Source organism: Cinclus cinclus, chromosome 2, assembly GCF_963662255.1.
Source record: "Cinclus cinclus chromosome 2, bCinCin1.1, whole genome shotgun sequence".
NCBI classification, from domain to species: domain Eukaryota; kingdom Metazoa; phylum Chordata; class Aves; order Passeriformes; family Cinclidae; genus Cinclus; species Cinclus cinclus.
The window spans coordinates 50234565-50252686 of NC_085047.1; positions in this window are offsets into that span (position 1 = coordinate 50234565).

The following is an 18122-nucleotide window of genomic DNA, read 5'->3' on the forward strand; positions in this document are numbered from 1 at the left end:
ATTTCCCAAACAGGATCTTTGGTTTGTAAGTTTGTGGGGGTTTTTCTGGCTGAAGTAGAAGGATGTAGCCTTTCTGACAGGGCTGGCAACAGCACAGACTTGGCTCAAATTTTGAGGTTACTAATAATATATTAGCTCCAACTCCTTGACAAAAGTCAGCCAAAGTTCTCCTGTTCACACACAATTCACATGTCTTTGGAAACAGTCTTGTATAGCAGAAATTAAAATCAGGAAGGGGGACAGCGACACACACACTCCTACCTGTTTGCAGCCCAGCCATCCCAGTGAGGTGCCTAAGCCAGCAGGCTGTTTGCTCCCATGAGGTGACAAGTCCCCATCCCACTGGAGCCACCACTTCTCTGTGGGATTGCATGTGCTTCCCCAAGCCTGACATTTCTCAGATGCTGCAAGCCCAGAGTTCATGACTTATCACATTTGCACCACAGTAACAGCTACCTCCAGTATTTTGCTGTAAAATGTGTTTGGAAGAGGCTGACCTGGTTTCCAAGGTGTTGAGTGTCTTGCATCACCACTCACTCTGTGGTGGGCTGATTTGGCATGCTGAATCACTCCTTGCCTCTCTTCCCTCTTCTCTCCCAGATCCCCTGTGACACATTCTGGTTTTCCCCTGCCCTGTGTGGTCTGAGGAGCTTTCAGATGACAGAGTGCTCAATGTGCTAATTTGAAACAGCAGGATCCCTCCAGGGCTGCATAACCAGCACTCATCAGGCACTGGGCACAACATGCTGGGTGTTTGCTTCCTGTGGGATGTAGAGATGCTCATCTGTGGCTGTGGGCATTCCAGACCCACCGACAGCTGTGTGATACACAGATCTGCCCCAGGGAAACCTTTGCACTGCTGGGTGGGTGTGAGGGGATCTGGATGGGTCTCCCATGTGCTTCCACCATGCAAATTAGGAGGGTAAGTAAGGTTGACTTGTGAGGTTGCACATCACATGAAAACATTGTGGCTTCATGCACTGCTGAGCACATTTTATATCTTGCAGGCACTTGAAGGAGATGCTTCATAACTTTGTATGCTTATCCCAACCCTTGCTTTCCCAGTCCTTGTCTCATTGTCTCATCCCCACCTCCGCTTCAGTACCAGCACTCAGCAAATCTCTCTCTGAACCACTCCATCCCTTCAAGTGGCAGAAGACCTTTCATTTCTGTGCGTTACACCTGTCTGCAGAAAGAGCCTGAGAGGCTAGGTCTTCTGCAAGGTGGGAAGTTGTGTTCATCTCTGTCTGTGCAGTGTGTTCTGCTCAGTGTAGCTGAGGTTGCACTTGAAGATGCCTGAGTAGTTGTGGTGTTGAACTTGGGATCAATGCAGGCTTATCTTGTGCAGGCTCAAATGCTGCTTTTAAATACAGCCAGAATTAATAGGAGGCCTGAGGAGTATCATTCTGTTTGCCTTGCGCTTACACTTAGTCACAGGGATCTTGCTGTCAGCCTCCATCAAAGGTAGGATCATGTTGACAGCAGTTTTTGGGTTGACTCTGTGCAGCTGATCTTATGTTATGATGAATTTCTGCTCCCAGACAATTTTGAAAAGTACACCGTGGCTGTCCAGCAAGGCATGGGGAAGTGAGGTGATGCATGCTGCAAATCAATTAAGAGACACCCTGCCAAATTTGTTTCTTTGTCAGATGATTCAGCAAATGACTACAGGATGGTACAAAAGGCTTTTATTAGTGTAGCATGAAAAATTCAGCACTGTAAATGAGAGAAAGGTTAGTCCACAGGCCCTCAAGACCATAGCGGGGCAGGGCTTGTTCTCTCCCTCCACCATCTGATGACTACGAGTCACACATAAACCTCAAGCCTGGATGGCACCAATCAGCTCCAGGGCTTGCAATGGAGAAAAAGCCATCTACTAGCATTTCCCAGGGGAGGACACTTTTCTGATGGCCTGGAGCATGGCACAGTTCTTGTGCAGGAGCTCCACACAGCCGGCAGCCACAAGGACCGTAACAGTAAGGAGGTGGATGTGAACACTCTCCTCGAGTCTTGGGTGAAGAGACATGTCCTGGAACTTGTGATGGGAGCAGCAGTCACAGACTAAAGCATCCCACTGTCATCCCCAGTCCACTCTGGGAAGCCCACACAAAGCTGCAGAGTCACATCCCCTGCATCCTGTGCTCAGCCTTCTTCAGCAAAAACGCCACCAAATACAGGCAGGCTCGGGGCAGACACAGGTCAGACATGTGCCTCCAGAAGAGCCCAAACAAATCCAGGGCCAGCAGCTGTGAAAGTATAGCCTGGGACAACATTTGGCAGGATACTTAATGCTTCCTCTGCTCACTTCTGGGCTGAGAGAACACAGAGGGTGATGCAGCAATTGTTTCTTCAGCACAGCCTGTGTTGCAGCTCTTTGTTATTAGTGGAGTCGTACCAAGCCTGAGAAGGCAGCACATCCCTGGAAGTCTTTGTATATGGAGAGCTTCCTAACCCTAGTCCAAACCAGTCTGCACTGGGTTTTGGCAAGTGTTGGTTGGGAAACGTTTCCTAAAAGTTTCATTCCAAACATGTCAGTGTTTTTTACTGTTGTTTTGTGGGGTTTTCTAACCCAGATGGCAAATTCCATTTGGCTTTTTCCCATGTTTGGCTAGTGTAATATGTGTAATGGTGTGATAAGTTTCACACTAACAAGAGATCTAATGTTGATTATTGGTCCAGTTTCTTGGTCTTTCCTTATAAAACACAGCAGAAATTTGTGGGAGATTTGCTTAAGGTTTCCATCTCTACCATAAGTGCACAGTCGTGGTATAGCTCTGTCAGAACTATACAAAGTTGCATAATTCATTCTTCATGCTCATCACATATGTGGGTAAAGATGAAATTATTACATATATCCAAAGTTCTGGGGGCAAAGTATTGTGCTCCATGTGCCAGGAGACCTTACTGATTACAGGATGGAGTTTGTTGTTTTACCATTGGGAAAAGTCTAGCGACATTGAGATTTCAGGTACAGGATTAGGCGTGCCTTGGATGGAAGGTGCAAAGGGCACTGAAACAGAGCCAGCATCAGCTTCTAACAAAGGACCTCTCTGTGCAGTATCTGTGAGGGAAGCAGAGCTGTGTCCCCTGCTCCCGAGGACCTGTCACTGTCTGCTGCCCCAAATACTGCAGTTTTTTGGGTTGGGGTAAGATGAACTGAGCTGGGCTAACTCACATGCTCCTCTTCTGCCTCAGCACATATTATATCACTCAGGTCAGTGCTTTGCCAACAGGTCTCAGGGTTTAGTGTCGTTCATATTTGATCAGGCAGAGGTCCCCAGGGAACCATTTGAGTAGCAGAGGATATGAGTACAAAATAGGAAGGGACCACCTGTGCCATTATAACCGGTCCCCTGTTGTCCCTTGCTACCACATAACAGACATTTAATCCAGAAAGGTCTGGATTAAATGGATCTGCCTCCATTCCTCCTCCCCTGTGTGGCTGAAGGCTGCAACATGATATTAAAGCCATCACTGAAAGCACATTTTTTGCTGCAAAAAGGCAGAGCTCCCAGAAAATAGAAAGTCTCTGGTGTCTTTGGCCATAATATATTGCTAGGAATAACACAGTTCCTAGCAATAGCATTTCACACTGAGCCAGACTTGGCATTTCCCCAAACACTTTCTCAGCCATTCTAGAGATTTATAACTAATAATTGCATAGCTGGATAAATAATTAGACTCTGAGGTTTTGTCTTAGCATTTGCCTTATAAATAAATCCCTTATTCACAAGCTATATTAAAATATCTGTCGGTGGTGAAATGTGCATTTCATATCACACATGCTTATTTCCTGCCTGGGTACATTGATTTCATTTCCATTATCTGTACTTTATTTATGCAATTATCAGACCTGTCTTTCATCAGAAATACACCTATTCCATCTGTATAGCTGTATATCACTATGTTGGAGATGGTTCACATACACAAACTGCTGTGGTTTAACCCCAAGCACCATGCAGCTGCTTTCTCATTCCTCTCTCACCCCATGGGATGGGGAGGAGAGTTAGGAAAGAGAAAAAAGCCCCTGTGAGTTGAGATAAGGAGAGTTGATAATTGAAACAAAGTAAAATATAATAATAATAATAATAATGATAACAATTACAATGAAGAAAAATAATAAAACTCAATTGAAAAAAATCATGAGTGATGCGCAATGCAATTGCTCACCAACTACTGACACCAACTACTGTTCAGCCCATCCTTGAACAGTTATCAGTCTGCCACCTGGTCAACAGCTTCCAGTTTATATACTGGTCATGATGCTCCACAGTGTGGAATATCCCTTTGGCCAGTTCAGGTCAGCTGTCCTGGCTGTGTTCCCTCCCAGCTTCTTGTGCAGCTCCTCACTGGCAGAGCATGGGAAACTGAAAAGTCCTTGACTTAGGGTGAGAACTACTTAACAACAACCAAAACATCACTGGGTTACCAATATTATTCCCATACTGAATCCAAAACTGTAACAGTGTTGTACTGACTACTAAGAAAAATATTATCTCTATCCCAGAAATAAACAAGACACAAACACACACACAAAAAGAGTAACAGAGAAGTGGGCTTGCACAAGGCAGAAACCCATAATGAAATGATGGATTATTTATAAATTGCATCTGATTGCCTTGAGCAAATGCTGAGTTATGGCAAATCTATGGCAGACCATGTTGTCCCACTGAAGGAGCATTTTAAAGGAAGAGAAGTGATACCCAAGAACAAACTCAAACCCTGCAGAGGAACTGTTGGTTAATGTTTAGAAGGTACTTATAGGAAGACAGAGAGAGCTATTGCAGCACTGCACTCTCACAGGACCTGGTGTCAGAAGACATGTATTAAGCATCTAAGAAAGTGAGGGATAAAGCAGCAATATATTCACTTCTCAGATTTTTATACCACTCCCATTTTCATTCTTGGCATGCCCAGAAGTTGCACAGCTACTTACAGTCAGGACAGGACAAGAGATATCAGGTTAGATTTATAAAAGGACAGGCACCCTCAGCACTGGAAATAGATATTCATGTCACCTTCCATCAGCTTGAATCAGATTTGTGGGAAGCCGTAAGGGCTGTTGCTGTCCCCCATCCTGTTCTGCTGCCTCATATGGCACATGAACTGCCTCTCATCAGTGCTGCAACCATATATCACCCCATTTTAATTTCCACCACTGTCAATCCCTGGTGCAGCTTTATCCTCTCTCCGTGTCTTCACTTCTCTCCCAGCTCAGCCAAAATCTCTTTTGGGTGGTTTGCAGCCCACAGTAATTAGCCTCTCCTTGGGAGATGTGTGGAGGGGAGCAAGCAAGGTTAATGTTGTCAGGGAGCAGACTGACTCCTACTCAAACAGAAATGTAAACTCAGAAGATCCAAAAGACCCAAAAGATAGTGTTTTCTCCACATTCTATTCTCCTTCCTTTGCATGTTGGCTGGGTGCTCTTTTGAGCTAAAATCAATGGAGCTGCACCAAGAGAGATGGGGAAGACATGTGACTATTACTGAATCCTACAACAAAGACTGGGTATAGCCAGCATGAACCTGAGTCCACCTGACCTCTCTCATGAAAGCTGAACTTGCTTCTGTGTCAATAAACTTGATTTCATGGTTGTGTTGGGGCAAAAGAGCAAATAAAGACACTGGCTTCCAGCCCAACATCTCATGCCTCAGCTCTGACCCTGGGCAAGGATGACAGACAGATGATGTGCAAGATATATTTCCCGATGACACTAATTTCTTTTGTCCATCTGAAGACCTTTAGCAGAACACCAGCAAGTTCCCATAGTCAAGCACTGTTTTTCCTGTGTAATCTAATGACGGGCATATTTTGCGTCAGGCAATTGCAAAACGGACCCTAATGGGCTGAGTCAGACAAAAGTAATCTGCGAGAACTCATTACTATTTCCTCCTAACCACATTTTTCTTTTCTCCTTTGGGCCCAAGCCTTGCAGCAAGGGTAATAGAGACACTTCTAAAAATGCACAGATGGATGCATGCATACAAATGGATATGATTCGGCTGGAATTCCACAGAAAGTCGAAGGGCTGTGGAGCCAGCAAGCCAGGCTCTTCCTCTCACCACCGCGCCAACCACACCCCGGGCTTCTGACTTCTCTGCAAAACTGAACATTTTCATATTGCTGACTGGAAGGAGGTTCACTTGCCCCTGGCTTTTGTTGAGAGGTATTGGGGAGCAGCTGCTCCCCCAGAGCCAAGGCAGGGTTGTCAAGTGGTCATGGTAGTTGTCTGGCTGCTGGAAGGGGGCCAGGAGTTTCAGGAAAAACATTAGTCATTCAACTTATTAGAAAAATCTTCAGTAACTGCCGGGTGCTTTCCTGGTCCTGTGACAGTTTGGTTGGTTGGTTTTTTGTTTGGGGTTTTTTTGTTTTCTTCCCCGCCCCCCCCCCCCCCCCCCCCCCCCCCATTTCTTTGACCTGTTGAGTTTTGGATTTGATATTACCTTGTGAAAATAACTGATTCTGTGAAACACCCCACAGAACCTCTGCCTTTAGCAGCCAAACCTGTTCTGCCTCACTAAGTAGGCAGCTGTCCCCATGGTCCTGTGGCTGCAGCATCCCTCCAAGAGCAACCAGACACTGCTGCCACTGCCCTGCACTCACACAAGGGCAGACACATTGTAAGAAAATCAATCTATTCTTTGCACCATTGGGTGCTTTCTTGGGTCACTTCACGGTGTATGTAGAAGCGAACAAGGGGGATGAATGTTGGGTTTTTTTTTTTTTTATTTTTTTCCCCCTCTCCTCTCTGTCTGGAATTTTTCTCCATTGACATGCTGCGATGGCTAGTGATAGGGGGAGGCTCCCTGTCCCTTTCTGGAGTTTCTCTCAGGACAGGGGGAGGAAGAGGGGGAACACCGAGAGATCAGTGGCAGGTAAAGGAGAGTTGGGTGCACTTGCTCGCTCTCTCGCTCGTTTTGGCTCTCGGAGGAGGACGGCAGCTGGAAAATCTTGCCTACCATCCCAACACCGGGAGCTGCCTCTGCTGCTGTTGGACCCCGCACCCCGCTCGGACGCTCTCCTGCCTCAGCCTGGCACCTCCAAGCATCCTGTTGGAGCACCGGGACTGACACCGCCCCAAGGACCCGTGAGCAGAGCCTCTCCTCCGCCCTTCCCATGGGGACACGGCCTCCATCACCCGCAGCGCTCCTGCAGCCACGTTGGGATCACCGCATCTGTCCCTGCCCGCCGGGAGCTGCTGGCACTGACTGCCAGTGGGATGGGAACAGCACCGCGGGGGAAAGGTGTCCTGAGCCAAGAGAACGGCTGCTGGGGTCCTGGGCTGTTTGTTGGTAATTTAGTAGCTGTTGTTTTGCTTGCCTTGTTACATATACATACACATACACATACACATATACATATACACATACATATACATACACATATACATATACATATGCATATACATATACATATACATATACATATACATATGCATATGCATATGCATGTACATGTACATGTACATGTACATATACATGTACACGTATACATATACATATACATATACACATACATGTACACGTACACGTACACGTACACATATACATATACATACACATATACACATACACATACACATATACATATACATGTACATGTACACGTACACGTACACGTACACGTATACAGATACATATACATACACACATACACATACACATACACATATACATATACATATACATATACATACACACATACACACATACACATACACATACACATACACATATACATATACATATACACATACACATACACATACACATACACATACACATACACATACACATATACATATACACTGTTATTCCTAGCCCCATATCTTTGCCTGAGAGCCCCCTTAATTCCAAAATTATACTAATTCAGAGGGAAGGCTCTGCTCTTCCCCAACACATAGCTGTCTTTTCAAAACCAAGATAATGAACTCACCTATGTTTATCATAAACTTTCACACAGTTTAAAGGACTTCCTGTCTAGGTCCATGCTGGTCCATGCAGACCCGTGCAGTAAGCTGTGATCTGGACAACATGGTGGGAGCAGCCAAACTGTTCCTTAATGAGGTGGCCTGTAGGACAGAAAGGCTGGAGGACACTTCATAGGGGGCTACTGTGTCTGAAGTTATGGAATTGCACTTCATAACCCAAATGGATGGCGTTCCTGCTGATGTTAAGCTATGTCCTCTCCAACGAAGTTAGAGAAAGGGCAGACAGGACAAGTAAGATGATCAAGGTAATGAAGCAACTTCTAAGGCAGGCTCTGGAGAGAAGGAGACTGGGGGTTATGACTGACATTTGCAAAATCATGAAGGCAGTGGATGAGGTGATTGCAGAATAGTTATTCATCCCTAGAACTAGGGGAAGCATGACCAGACTAGTGGTAGATTAGTCTGAGATAGATATAAGTATTCTTCTTTGTATTTAAGGTAGTGAGCCCTCCTCAGAGTCCTGTCTGAGCTTTCTCATGAAAAGAGCTAGATGTACCACATGCAAAATATGCAAAGGAATGAGCCAGAAACTGAGCAGTGCCTTGGTCAAAGAAGGTCAGGGTCCATTATCTCCTCTTCTATTGATCATAACCATGTGTACATTTCTAGTGTATATTCATCAATAATTTTTATATAGGCTTGGTAGTGCTCATATTTGCCTTATTACATGAACATATCCTCAGCCTGTAATTTGTGCAAAAAAAGCAAAATGAGAATTAAGAGCTGTGATTTACAAGAGTGAGTAAGACAGTGTTTAACCTAGCCAACTAACTCTTCTTTAAATCTCTGCTGAAAGGCACAGGCAGGATTCCAGAAACTGAGCCTTTCTTCAGTATTTCCTATAATTTGAGCAAGAGTTCAGCTGGAGTTCTAAATTACTGAGGGAAATTGTTTCTTCTCTGTCTGGTTTCCACCAGATCACACAAAAATTGAAACAAACTTCCTAACATTTCAAAAACATGCTGTAGTCATTGGAAGTTAGTGGGAAATACAAGTGCAATAACCTACCAGCATGGCTGAATGCAGAAGAAAATGGACCTTAACTGCAGTATGACCTGAACAATGTGAGAAGAAACATTTGCTAGATCATGTATGAGGAAGAATTCCTCATCTACCCAAGTTAGTGGCAACCATCAGAGTGGCTTGGGAACTCCACTTTCCATTCAACCTACATGGAAAGAAATCTGGAAACTGGCAAACCATCAGGTCAAACAAAAACTCCAGGTCAAACAAAAACTTTGTCAAGCCTAAAGGAAACATGTTTGCTAGAAATGTTGGTGCTTCTACCCATGTACCTTTTGCAGTGAAAGGCCAAGAAACATCCTGGGGTAAATATCCTGCCTTTTCAATATGCTCAACAGCTATTCCTGAGCACTGTAAGATTTTTTTTGTGGGTGAGGTCCAGGCAGGTTTCATGGAACTGCAGGTGGAGCCTGGCAGAATGCAGATAGGAGAAATTGCTGTATGTCTCAAGATGTCTAACGTGAGCATTAACCACATACCCACATCACTGGGGACACAGGAGACTGCAGGTTCAAATTAACTCACTGCAGAAACCCTTCATTCTGGAAATGTTTTTTTCATATAGATTTGTTTAACAAACTTGTGGAGAAAGCTGAGAAGTGAACATTTATCATCTCTCAGGGCTGCTCAATCTATAGGATTTACTTTTAACAGTTATTTTGTAGCTGTGACTTTCAGGAAGAGAGTAAAACAGAGCTTCGTGAAGTGAATGTTAATACTGAGCTGCTCTGGGCTTGGGAGAAAGAGAGGCAGAAATCTGGATAGTTGCAGCCTTTGGAGAGAGAGCCATTTCATAGGTTGTTCCCAAACTTTTACAAATCTGGGCAGCGTCTACAAACTTCTGTTCTGTTGAGAGCTCTGATGACACAGGCAGGAATTTCTCACAGCAGCAGGGCATCTTTCAGCAGCCTCAATGGGTGGCCTCCTCCCTCAGCTGTGCTGTTTGTGAGAGAACATAAGGATCAGTCCTGGAAACTCATCCAGCTTACTAATAATATGAAAAAAGAAGTGAGGGGTTATTCCTGGTCCATATCAGTTTGCTGACTCAGAGATGACAGCCAATAAATATTCAGGTGTGGAACTTCCATGAGCAATTAGCAGCACAAGCTGCTGAAGGTGGCAGTGGTGCAGTGAGAAATGTTTGTACACCCACAGCTCAAAAAGTTAAAACTTTGGCCAGTACTTCAGCAAAGGACTTAAGCTGATATGCAGGTCAGCAAGTAGGTGAAGTGATGCAGATGAAGAATTATGTCCCTCCCTTATGACTTCCAAAACATGAGCTTATCACAGCTGTGATTAAAACTAAAACATCCTTTCTCAGTATATCCACATCTTAGATATGGCATCATCAGTTCAAAGATTATTCCAGCTCCCCATGAGATTTCAACCAACAGATGGCAGCAGCCCTATTCATAATGGCACTACTACTGCAGTTTTTGTTCTCATCCAGGCACATGGTCACCAGGTTCCCTAGGATGCTCCGGACCTCACTGATGAACATGGTGGTCAGAAGGGCATAAGAAATGTCCCTGTAACAGAGCAAGTGGCCATGAAACACAAAGAATCTTGACTGGCTGCTGTCTCCACTGCTTTCTTAAGGACAGGATGGCTTAAATGGGGCTACAGATGACTGAGAAAGCATAGCTGAGCTCTGTCAGAGACATTAAACACCTCAGCCCTACAAGCTGCATAGCAGCTGACATTCAGCATCACTGTTTTTTCATACATGTTCTCTGCATGGTTCATGTAACACTTATTTAGGCGCTGTCTCCACCGTGTTTGCAAAGCAGCACTTGGCACAAAGCGTGTGTGGGTGGTCCTTTTGGTCAGACACCATAGGCACTTCTCACTTCCACTGGCTCCTTGCCACCTGTCATGTAAAAGCATTCAGCCATTCACAAACTGCCACAGGCTTTTCCCTCTGGAAAACCACTTGAAACTCAATCTCCTCACATGAAAGTTTTCTTTCTCTGAGAGCACTTACCTTTTACACCCACTCTTTATTTTACATGTGTAGTTAGATTGTCCATGCACATCAGTGATATAATTATTTGGGGGGTTTTTTTTGTTGTTGTTTTTTTGTTTTGTTTTGTTTTTTTGTGGTTATCCAACAGAATTCCCACCCATCTCATACACATTTTGCTGAATGTGCAACATACAGCTCCAGGGCTGAAGACAATTTACCAAAATATTTCCTTGGCCTGCTACAGTACATTGGAGAAGGGATCCCGTGGATCTGAGAAGCTGGGTACTGTGGAGCTGACTGTGCCTGGATGAATTCTCTCTCTTCCTCCCAATGGCATTGTGATGGTCACATGCCCCTCCTGGGCACTGGTCACTGTACATCTCATGGTGGAAGGGAAAGCATGGGGATGAACAGGAAAAATGCCACTAGGAGGTGGCAGCAAAGGGGAAACTGTCGCCCTGTTGCTGAAGGGGGAAGGGGATCTAGTGACAACAGACATGGTAGATGCTGATATACCCAATGCCACCTTTGTCTTGGTTGTTCCAATATAGCTTTCCTTCAGAAATCCCAGGCTCCTGAGATTCATGGGAATGTCTGGAGCAAAGAAAAGTTATTCTCACTGAAGGAGACCCAGTTTAGGGAACATTTAAATCAACTAGACATATAGAAGTCATGGGACCTGATGGGAGGCACCCATGAGTGCTGAGGGAGCTGGCTAATCTAGCTACAAGACCACTCTCAAATATGCTTAAAAGGTCGTGATGACCAGAGGAAACAGGATAGGAAGAAAGCAAATATGACTCCTTCTTTCAAGAAGAGCAAGAAAAATTGGGGGAACCACAGTCTGGTCACCCTCACCTTAACACCTGGGAACATAAAGTAGTAAATAATCCTGGAAACCATTTCTAAATATATGAAGAAAACCATGACTGGAAGAAGTCAGCATGATGTGCAAGGGTTATGAGAGTGAAATCATATTTGGCCAGCCCAAGAGCATTTTAAGATGAGATGACAGGTGGATGAGAAGAGAGTGGTGACCTTTGTTTACCCTGACTTTAGTCAAGTCTTTCTGCACAGACAAACTGATGAAGTTCAAGCTAGGTATGTGAGGGCTAAGCTGGACTGAAAACCAGCTGAACTGCTGAGTTCACAGGACTGATTTCTGACACAAAGTCCTGATGCAGTACCCCAGGTCCCTAATGGGTCCAATAATGTTCAACAATTTAATTAATGAACTTGATGATGGGACAGAGTGCACCCTCAGCAAGTTTGCAGAGGATACAAAATGGGGATGAGGGTTTGATGCACTAGCTGGTGAGAACTAAAGGGGTGAATAAATGGGATAGCAGGGGTCTCACCAAGTTCAGCGAAAAGGAGTGCCAAGCTTTCCCTCTTGGGAGGAATGATGGCATGGATCAGTCCACACTGAGGAGCAACCAGCTGGAGGGACCCTTGCACAGAAGGACTTGAGGGTCCTGGGGACCATAGCTGACCATAAGCCAGCAGTGTATCCTTGTGGCAAATGCAGCCAGCCATCTCCTGGACTGCATTAGGAAGAGTGTCACTAGTCAGTCTAAGGAGGTGAACATTCCCATCTGCTTAGCCCTGGTGAGACACGTCCGGGGTTCTCTGCCCCAGTGTGGGATCCTCATTACCCTCACTGACATGTGTGGACATACTGGACAGAGTCCCTTGGAGGGCCATGAAGATAATTAATGGATTGGAGCACCTGGCATGTGAGGAAATCCTGAAGGACCTGGGAATGTTCAGACCAGAGAAACGAAGTCTCAGGGGGACCTCATAAATGTACACCCAAGGCTGGGAGACAGTAAAGAAGACAGAGCCAGACCTTTCTTGTTGGTGCTAAATGAATGGTTGGGAGGTAATGGCAACAACTGGAAATACAGAAAATACATTTTTTTACTCTACAGGTGATCCAACACTGGAACAGGTTGCTCTGAGAGGTTAAGTAGTCATTGTCTGTGGAGGTATTCAAAACCCATCTGAATGTGGTCCTGAGCAGCCATCTCTAGGTGGCCTTGCATGACCCAGGCAAAGCCTCAAGCTAAATAATCTCCAGGGGTCTTCCATCCTCAGACATTGTTGTAGTCTTTAAATAACCTTGTTTTAAAATTAAGTCAAATGCATATTTTTCCTGAAGTGGGAGCCAAAGCCAAAGAATGACACAGAAAAATGAATCAGTGGAATCTTATGATTTTAGAAAATGTTTTCTGTGATTTTTTTTTTTCTGTTCCTTAAAGTAATTGTGTGACTGAACCTTGTTCTTAACTTTATTTCTTGGAAACTGAAAGCCTGCTGAATTCCAGTCCACATAAAACTCAATCCTGCCAGTACCCCAGACACCAGACCAATAACCTTCCTCCTCCATCACCATTTGTGCTAAACAAAATACACTAGGCAACTTAATTAGGTATGTACAGTCATCTTGGAAGGCACACAGAAAATGACCTAATCCATAATTAGCTCACCGAGTCTGGATTCTGTGGGAATTTTCTTACGCTCTTGATTTTGCTGCATACATTAGCATACCTCTGCAAAAAACCTCTGAGGCTGACAAGAATACACAAGCACACCCACGACTGCACTGTCCTTGTCCTTCCGCTCTCACTGCTGGCCTGTGTTTTGTCCCTGTGGTGCCCCACTGAGGGACCTTTCTGGAGCTCTGCTCATGAGTATCCCAGGCACAATGGGGCCCTCTTGACTCTGCTGCACATCAATACACCACACTGCTGCTCTCCATCTCATTTATGCAATCCCTAGGGGAGCACTAGTGGTGCTTGCCTCAGAAGAAGAAGGATAAGAGGAAGCTTACTGTACCATCCCTGCCTCAAAGGCCAGGTACAAGTCCCACCTCTGCACTGAGAGGACAGTGCTCAACTCCCATCACAGAGCCTGTCTGTCTATACCTGGAAGCGGGGAGCCAGGATATGCACGGCTGTGATTTTCACAGGGAAGGTGACAGCAGGGCTCACAGTCACAGTCATGGTACTCAAAGAGAAGTGGGTATGCAGTCACAGTACTCAAAGAAAAATGCACGGCCCTAGATGATGTTTCACTCTTTTGAGCAAAAACGAGGCAAAAATAAATCAAAACAAACTTTCCAGCTTCTACAGGGTCACTGAAATGCAGCCCAGCTGTAAGAACAACAAATCATGCACAGTGCATGGCTCATTTTCCCTCCTGTAGCTTAACCAGAGAAGGTCACAGCAATCATGTTTAATAAAAGAAGGTTTCCCTTATTTCCTGGCACTAGCTCTGAGCTGTTGGCCAGAAGGGCTGCTTTCAAATCACTCCCCAGTTATTCTGTCTCTTTTCTGCTCAATATTCCTTGAGGCACTTGCAGCCAAGTAGATTATCTCTCTCACTTTTTTTTTAAATGAAAAGATTATATTAATTTAGCTCAGATTTCAACCAACTCACGTTATAAGTCTCCACAGATTGTATATTAGCACGGAAACTTCAAATACACAATAATTGAAATATATTACATTCAAATAAAGTCTCAAGAGGGCAGCTTCAAGTGCCAGTTTAATTCTACTGATTTTTTAAAAGTCGAATCATGGCATGAAAATAAGTCACTGGGAGAGACTCTTCCCAATGCTGATGAGCTATTTCACTGCTTTCTCCTAATGGTGCCTTGTGGTTTTTTTCTTTGACAGCTGTCCTGAACATTTGGTTTGATTATCAGCAGATCTTTTAGGCTCTAGCTCTGGCTGAAAATGGTCTGTATGGTGCAAACTGTCCTTATTTCATGCCTTGCCCATCACTCAGAACATGGCCACTTCTCAGTAGCTCCTGAGCCACATTACCCATGGCTATGTCCATCTTTCCCAGGAGCAATCATGCTGCCCGTGTGCCCAGTGTAGCTATGGACTCTCCTGCAGCTCTGCCCCTTCTCATGATGGCAGCAGGATCCACAGGCACTTTCTTATCTGGAACCCCCACCTTTGAGGTCTTCAGCAGGGCTGCTGCTCTGTGAGGGCCAGGCAGTGCCACCAGGACTGCAGAGCTGAGTTAATGCCCACAGGGAATGACTCAGGCAGCACAGCTGTCACTGCCGCCCACCCAAGGAGCTGAGAGCCCTGGCAATGGAGAGCGAGCTACAGCTTGTCCTAAAAACTCCCAGGGAGCACGTGGTCATGCACATGCTGCCTGTGTGGGCTCCTCAGGAGACTGGCCATGCATGAGCCTCAGCCACGAGTGACAGTAATCTTGAGGCAGTAATCTGGTAGTGGCTGAGAATCTGGACACAGAGATGGCATCTGCAAAAGCTGGGAAAACCAGACAGTCATTTTCCAAGCCAGTACCCTCCTGCTGACAGATGTCTGCTGGGACATACCCAGCTCAGTGTCCCCAGGAGCTGAAGAGCTCTACACAGGGAGGTCCCTGCCTCTCCAGACCCACCTACCACCACAAGTCCTGAAAAAGCCAGCACCTCCTAACTCTCAGTGCCCTGGCTTCACTGGTACGCTCCAGCCTAAAGCAGCCCATGCACTGGGGAGGTTTCTGCTTCCCCTTCCTCAGCCCCTTTTTGCATATTGTTAATAGAAAAACACTCAAAATTCTGTCTTTCAAGACAGCTTTGAGATCTGGATGCTCCCTGGGAATGTCTGAGAGCGCTGTGTCTGAGGAGGAAGACAACCTCTTATGTGTCTGTGCCTGCACTTCCTCATCATCAGGCTGTCTGGATCCCATGGACACTCTTCTTGCCTGGAAGGTTTTAGTGGGAACCACGATTCAGTAGCCTCAGTCTGCAGAAATCAGCTTTCCTGTACTGCTGGTCTGCATCTCTCATCCCTGCTGCCTACACACCAGCAGCCAAAGTTTCCACCCCGGCCCACCAATGTGTGGATCTCACTGCTGCTGACCCCAAGCCAGTTCCTGTCCTTCCTGCACTCAGAACACTCTCTCCTGCTCACACACCTATCTCCTGTGGCTCACGTGTTGTATCTTGCAAATGAGCACCATGCGTGAACACCATGGAATTTTAATAGATGTTGGCCAGTGGAAGAGATTGGCAGATGCTGCACACTCTTCATGCCCTAAGCAACTCTAAAACCAAAATATTCCAGTAAATAATTAAATGCTTGTCCATTGTTTTATCTTCAACATCAGCTTCAGCAACTAAGAATGATCACCAGGACTGCGGCTTTTTATTGGTAAGCTGCACTCAGAGATAGAAAACTGGGAAATGGCATGGCTACAGCACAAGAAAGTGCTGAGGATCTTAGTGCCCTAGAAACAAGAAGGCAGGCTAGGGAGAAGCCAGTGGATGAAACACTCCCCTTACTGAAGTCAGCTACAGACAGCTCCCATTAGGATGTTTCCAAGAAGGGTCATTCCTGACTTGCCTCAGATGGGGATCCATGCAAACAAGTCAGTAGGTGTCATGGCAATGCCTTCAATCTCAACTGGAAAAGTAGCAGCATGACAACAAAGCCTTTAATATACATATCCCTCTGAAATCCCAGCACTCTCTGCAGGATGATAAGCAAAGTGATAGAGCCCAAGTTGCTTTAGGTTTATGAGAAATAATTTAAATATTCACACAGGCAATAGGACCAGAGTTTAGGCAGAAATAGGATATTACAGTTTAATAATTCTTGACGCTACTAAGCACTCTTACTCTACTTCAGGTCACAACAGGACAGCTGAAATCACTGTGTCCCACAACTCTCAGTTTTAAGAGACAGACCAGTGAGAAAATGCTTACAATGCTCAGGTGTGTTATTTTCCAAGATGTGCTAGTCAACATATTTTTTCTCTAATACAAAGATTTTGAAAATAGGAGGGACCGTTCAGAATACCTGGGCAGAGCAAATAATTTTGAACTGGTACATCTGAAATTTTGGGATGTATGAACACAAGTAGGTTTATGGAGTAACAGTGTCATTAATTCCAGAAGGATAAGTTTCAATAAAATGAGGAATTAATTAATTCTTTCAAGAACTAAAGGTCTTGACTGTGGAAAAGGATGGCAGTATCTTTACTCTAAAGAAATAAAAACTGTGTGCATTAACTATGATGAGTTTTTGTTCTAAGCAAAAGGAATATCACTGTGGTCAACTGGATGAAAAGTTAAAATTTCAAAAACCACCACCAGGAAAAAAGAAAGAGACTATTGAGAGTGACATGAAAACATGGACAACAAAACATGCCATTTTTTCTTGGTTAAGAAGTCTGGGAAGAAGTAAGCATTGACAAATATAAAAAAAGAGTTAGAAACAGAACACCAAAACCATAAAATTATGACAAAAAAGCTCTTTGAGCAAAGGGAACTATTTACAATCAGTACAGGATGAAGACTAGAGACTACCCATGTATAACATCCAAAAGTAACACCCATTTATAGGCCTGTGTTGAGAAACTAAACTGGAATACAGTGTACAATTCCCACAGATCAGCTTCAGGGAACATCTGAAGTGAAACAAGTACAGGGTATAAATGCAAAGAGAGAGAAGGGCTCTTCTAAATGTGAAACTGGCTGCCAAAGAATCCTGGCTGGAGATCAGAGGGCAGAAGAAAGATCCTGTAATAATTTTTCAGAAAAGGTGTTGAGAAAATGTAGGCCAAGTAGTTTTTAACCTAGCTCATGCAAATCTTTTCAAAGTACTCCTGAAGATGACATTGCTGTAGACAGTGCAATTCTGGTGCCTACAAGAGCAGAGCACTGGCTGCAACAGACCAGGGAGTATCATCAGTGCAAATAAACTTATGAAACCTGATTGTAAGGAGGCTCATTTCCAGTAAAAGCAATACTATATTATCTCTTAAATGTTTTCAGTACAGACAGAACTATTGGGTTGACATATTTTTTTTAATTTAAGTATTTCAACTCAGTAAGCAAAACATTAAAAAATCCTGGACTTACGAAAGAGATGTTAAGTGGTTTCACTCACCATGTCCAGTACAACCTGATTACTGACTTTCATGAAGACAACCTCTTGAAAATAGATAAAGCATTGGTTTGGTCTGACAATTTTAATGAAAAATCTCTTAACTGCAGTGATGTTTTTAGTTCACGTTTTTCCAAGATTTATGTATGTTAAGTACAAATGTTGCTAAGTTTTCAGCTCAGGTTTCCTGCATTTTCCTCAGTAGATTTTTTGAAACGTTGTGAAT